At 46.5% G+C, this 6,000-nt stretch overlaps 1 long non-coding RNA gene across 1 annotated transcript in view; it reads left to right on the top strand.

Annotated features, from left to right (window-relative positions):
* The first annotated feature begins 3,272 nt into the window (after positions 1–3,272).
* LOC133087882 (uncharacterized) overlaps positions 3,273–6,000 on the top strand; it is a 55,700-nt gene continuing 52,972 nt past the window's right edge. The window contains exon 1 of the long non-coding RNA XR_009700464.1: positions 3,273–3,371. This is a non-coding gene — a long non-coding RNA (uncharacterized LOC133087882). The remainder of the gene's footprint in view (positions 3,372–6,000) is intronic.

Below are 6,000 nucleotides of genomic sequence, written 5' to 3'. Positions count from 1 at the left end.
ACCTACTATATGTTGGTCCTAGATGGTAAGTCTTTAGAGGACATTGAATGTGATTATGTGAGTTTGTATGCAGAATCACACCCATCACAGCACCCCACTCCATTAATAAAGATTTTTGATGGGGTGTGTTTGTGTGTGTGAGTGTGGAGGTAGAAACAAAGACAAACATAGTGAGCGACTAAAAATAAGCCTGTGAGACCATCTGAATTAGCATAATCAAATTCTAATATATTTATTACATATAACATTATATTTATAAAATTATTATTATTATAAAAACCCTTATATAGCACTTTCTGTGTTTTGGTGCTTTTACATAGATGGTAAACCTACTTGTTGCCTGAAAAGGCTGTACAGGCTGAAATAAAAATAGATTAAAGAAAGTTTCAAATAAATTCTTGGAGGGCAGATCTATAACAAGTTATTAAAGTGGAGTTAGGAATAACCAGGGTGCATTCCTAACCAATGAGGATGATATCACGAAGGGTAAGTGCCATAATCTGGCCCAGCCATCTTAGTGGCTCCACTGGAGGCTGGTGCTCCAGTGGGACAGAGCTCAGGGCTAACCCCACAGCCATTGCTAAGCAGTCACTATGGACTTGGGTCTACCCAGGGACCCCTGAACTTCCACTACCCTGGGAGCCTGCCCAATGGCTCCCTACCATGCCCCCTCCACCTCCGTCAGGCAAGAAGATGTGTGTGTTGTTCCCTGTTTCTCTCCCCACAAAAGAAGCGCTTTACTTTGTGTCATCCAGTGAGTCACTTGCACTGTTGGGAACAGACCCAGGATTCCTGCTCCTTTCTTTGCTAGGGCTGTTTGCTGGAGATCACAATCCTTCCACATTAGTGGCCAATTACATTTACGGCTCTTAACAACATTTAATGGGGCTTTGGGGATAGGAAAATGATGGGAAGTAAAGGCTGGGAGATAAAAAATCAAAACCTGAAATGACACACAAGATCTTGATTACGGAAGGTTTAAAAATGGCAGTCCAACTCATCATGTCGTTCCATTGGGAAATGTTCCTAGGTTTGAGGAGGAATAACCCCCTCACCTATCTTGAGGCTGGATGGGAAGGAGAGGAAAGGAGAAGAGGAAGTAGTCAGAGGTCCTCAGAAATTGTATTCTCCAATTCTGCCCTACAATTTTATCTCTATTTATTTTAAGTCACTATTTGTCTTCCCTCCCATCATGTATATGACGTATTAGTTTCTCATGCACATTTATGCTCACTGTTCCGCCTGAGGCTCATAACAGAGGTGTGATCCATGAAAAGAGCAGTGAGCTGGAAGTCAAGTGATTAGGACTCTACACAACAGGCCATGTGACCACGGGCACGTCACCTCACCTGGACCTTAGTCCTCTAGTTGTAAAACAAGGGCTGGCCTGGTTGGCCTGAAGGTCCCATACTGCTCTAAGCTTCCTTATCTGTGCGTCCAGCCCCAATACAGAGGGAGAAGCCACTGCCCACAGCTGAGGCTGCCTGTGGTTTTTTCCATCTCCTGCCAAGGCTGTGATGGGAGCACACACAAGGTGTTTGGTCACAGGCTCCAGAAAACCTGGAGAACAGAAAGAGCAGTGGGCAGTGACTTCAGCAGCATGATCAAGGGGAAAGGAGCAGGGGACACAAAGAGAAGAGAGCTTGGTGGTGGCTGGAGCCCTGGGATGAGGGGAGAGGGGTCAGTTCTAAATGTCACTGAGGGGTAAGCTTGGGGGAGGAAGGTACTCCTGGTAGATCTGGCAGGTGTGGCCTGAGGATGGGCTTGTGACACTCAGCCAAGGACCAATAATGATTGTCAGAAGGTAACAGTGGCTTCATTTCCAGTACACAGGCAGCATTATTTTGCTCAAAACTTTAAGAAGCTGTTGTCATCTCATTTGTTCTTGGCATGACTATACTGTTCCAATAGGAAATTTTCTGTTGCTTTATAGAGAGGGGATTATGATGGAGGAGAAACAAGGTGTTTCTTCTGCACTTGGGTAGAACTGGCCACTAGTGTGCCAGGCCAGGTTGCAGTAAGCAGGATGTCCTCTCTAGTTTCAAGAGAGAAAAAACAGTCAAGGGTAGGTGTGGCAGGGCTGGGACTAGGGTGCGGTGAGTGAGATGCCTAGGGCGAAAACCTCAAGGAGGCACTTGCTCTCAGGGTCCTGCAAGTACAGGACAGGCACCTGAGAGGGAGCGCCTTCTCACCCACCTTACTGTCTGCCAGGCCTTGAGGCCCAGCCCTCCTGCTCTGGGCATCTTCAGGCGGGGGTTACTTCTGAGTTACTTGTTCAGAAGCACTGGGATTGCATTAAAGGGTGAAAGCTGTTCTATGGGACTCAATACACCCAGAACAAAACATACATTTCACAGCTCACCTTTATCACCAGAAACATTGACTTGGAGTCCAGCTGACTTGGAAGTGACTTTCAGTTTGCTAGTCTTTAGCTGTGTAACCTAGGGAAGCATACTTAACCCTGCTGTGCCTTGATTTCCTTCCTCATCCGTAAAATGGGAACAATAACATCCACCTCAGAGAGGAGACAGGGGAGGGAGGATAACGAACATATCTGTCACATAGTAAACCTCAGTGAATTGTTAGCTCCCTGTGAGGATGCGACAGTACTGAATGATGAAGCACTGGACAGGGTTCCTACCTCTGGGAGCTTCCACAGGCAACATAAGCATAAAAGGAGGATTGGATACCAGTTCACAAATTTCACATCTAGAGTTTCTTGTTTCAGGTCACACAACTAATAAGAGAGTTTGGATACAGTCAAAAACAGTGACAAAAGGGCCAAGCTGGCCCAAGTTGATGAATTAACATCAATAAACATTCAAACCACAGCCTTTCTCATCAGTAGAGGTGTTAAGCATATGGGCAGAGGCTATAAGCGAAGGGGTAGGAAGTCAAGGGCCACGGAAAACTTTGACTTTTGGGTCAAGATCAGATTCTGGTTAATCAAGGAGGGCTTCCAGGAGGAGGTTCTGGGGCTTCTGGGAGACTCCGATGAGGCTCAGTTGCTCTCGTTTTTTCATCCCTATCTCAACAATCAACTTTTCTCAGTACAAAGGGATATAAAAAGGGCTCCGACTCTACGGATGGGTGATTGGGGTCATCTCCCCACGTCTTTCACGATCTGAGGACTGGTCCCTTTAAGGCATCGAAACTCAGTGAACGTTCTACAGCCGGCCTAGCGGCCTTCCCGAGGCGCGCTTACGTCACCTTTCGGGGAAGCGGCTGACGTCAGCGCGTCCTCGGCGGGTGGGGGCGGAGCCGTGACTCACCCGGGCAGTGGCCCTGGCCCCGTTGCGCAGAGTGCACGTGAGCGCGCGTCGCGCTCGTTTCTAATTTTAGCTCCGGCTGCCCTGGTGGGGTCCGGCGAGGTAAAGGCGGGCAGAAGGGACATGGGGGCTGGGGGCGCGGTTCTCCCGGTCCCTTGCTGCCCCGTTGTTGGTCCTCCTGGAGGACGGGTCCCGGCCCGAGCCGCTGGAACGCCGGCGCTTCCTTAGGCCAGGGCGAAGGGTCTCCTCCGCGTGCCAGCCCAGCCCTGAGCTCAGCGTAGGCGTTCAATAAACGAATTGGGGTTCCCTCCTGGATGCGACTCGGGACTTCCCAGAGAGGGCCAGGGTTCTGAAAAGTTACCTGGTGGATGGGGTGCGGTGTGGACTGAAGTCAGAACAGGGCTCGGCGAGGGCTCGGGCAGGCGGTGTGGACCGAGCCCATCGGGGCGTCGGTCCTAGGTGACCTCGGTGGGGCGGTCGCTCAGCCTTTCTGAGCGGGGCCCCGGGCTTGGCCAGCGTCGCCAACAGTGGTTTGGGGGGGCGGCCGGGCCCCCACTGAGCCGCCGTGTCTGAATCAGTGGCAGTGGTAGGGATGGTGCCTTCGGTGGTGTGAAGGCCGTCCAGGGGTCGGGCTAAGCACAGAGGCCTGAAGGTCACCGGTTGAGGAGCCAACGCCCATGGTCAAAAACCCAGGCACTGCATCCTGAGTACCGAGGTGACCTTCCAGGAATCAGATAAAAGCTTCGTTTCAAAGAAAGCAGTGCCAGACGTCTTATAAAATCGACACTTTCCCGTTCTTTGGGGCGGGGGGAGGCCGGGGGCGGGGAGGGAGTTCTGGAAAGAAGCCGTCAGCGTAAAGTGAACTACAATTTTGACTTTGCGGAGCGCTCTGCCGTATCACAGTGACCTGCTTTCTGTTGGTGTGGCATCCTCTGGTTTCACAGGGATTGTCTCTGTAGGCAGCTTATAAAACAGTGTTCAAGGAACCTTTGACCTTGTTAGGTGAAGGGTGTTCGATGTTACAAAAGAATATTAAATAGCATGATAAACTGGGAATGTCAGATGGTAGTAGGGGAACATTTTCTAATTGTTGGATCATTCAAATTCATATTTCAAGTTTTTGAAGGCTATAACCTTAAAAAAAAAAAACCTTTTCATATGTCCTTTTCTTAGAAAGAAATGGTGGAAAGTTGTGGAATAAAGGTAACTTTTAGGATTATGACATGAATGAATGATAGAAGTCCATAAATCAAATGTGTAGTTTTCATTTTTTTCCCCAGAAATACCACATTGGCCTTGGTAAATTGGAGATTTTTCAGATGTAAATATGGAAACTGCAAGAGTTTAGGGCATTATTCCTTATTCGGTATCCATCTTAACAGAGTTTAAAAAGGACTAACAGTTTACAATCCAACAACTGAATACATCCAGAGGTATGCGTAGTGTTTTATATTGTTCTATAGCAACAAAAGTCTCTCTGTCCTAATTTTGGGGAGTTGCTACCACATATTCCTCAGTGTAATGCGTATTTAGGGAGGGACTTAAATTGAGCAGGTGTGAATGATGATGAATCATGTTCTCAAACTGAGCTAATTTCCCTTTGTGTGGGTTATTGTTGTGTGTGTATATAATAGATTATAAGAACCTGAATGTAAAGTTTTCACGTTCAGAAATTAAGGTTTTTAGTCTGGAAGTTGAGTTCTTGCTTTAAAAATACTTAACCTTGGAATGGACCACCTGCATCCTGAAGACAGCCTGTTAGCATTTCTGTGAAGTCTTCCCTTTCCCCAAGTTGTCCCTGCTTTCTTTGAGTCACATCTGTTATTCGGTTGTTCACTGTGCTGTGATTGTTCACTTACATGTTTCTCCCACTAGACTAAACTCTTGGGGCTATGAACTAGTATCTATCTTTGTATCTCTAGCATCTAGAATAGGGCTAGCATGTAGTAAGAGCTACAGTTTTTGTAGTTTTGTTTCATTGAGTAAATGTGAGTTTTCCAAACCAGATTGCCCATTTTGGGAAGGGCGAGTTTTTTTTATAGTTGAGAGGACTGGTTAGTGGACCTATATTGCTGCTGTAGGGGACACAGTTCCCTTCTTTTCCAGGCCCACCTTAACCTCTCCCCCAGTCCCACCGCCACCACCCATGAGGAAGGAGCCAAGGAAAATAAAACCAACGACCAGACTCTTAAGTTATTTTGGGATCTCAGTAGTGTGCTGTAGTTTTAGATTCAAGGTGATAGAACTTTGTCTGCTCTCCAGGCCAGAACTAATCCACACACTGGCATTAGTCAGGTTCTTTTCACAGAGGAGTTGGCCAGTCTTTACTCTTTTAAAAAATGGGAATTTCAGAACCTCTACTGCATCTGTGGATAGTTAACACTGGTTGCTAAATGAAATGTTTACATTTGAAATGGAAGCAGTTTCTGCACAATGATATTTCATGCTTATCCTGAGAAAAGATTTAAGAATATAAAATGAAGATATTATTCTCTTCCTTAAAATTGTCAAAGGGAGGGGATTTTTACAGTAAAATGTTACTAGCCAAAACTCTTAGTAAACTGGAATTGATGCCACACTTAATTTTATGAAAGGCTGACAGCAAAATAAATTGCTATGAGAGATTTAGTTTTGAAAATACATTGTGCATTACGGTGATTACTAATATTTTCTGTAAAAACTCAGTACCACTGCAACATCCTAAATCAGAAGGGCCACATTTTTACATCCA

The sequence above is a fragment of the Eubalaena glacialis genome, chromosome 3 (genome assembly GCF_028564815.1).
Source record: "Eubalaena glacialis isolate mEubGla1 chromosome 3, mEubGla1.1.hap2.+ XY, whole genome shotgun sequence".
NCBI lineage: Eukaryota > Metazoa > Chordata > Mammalia > Artiodactyla > Balaenidae > Eubalaena > Eubalaena glacialis.
The sequence above is the reverse complement of the archived record's forward strand: the minus strand, read 5'-3'. Positions and strand labels throughout refer to the sequence as shown.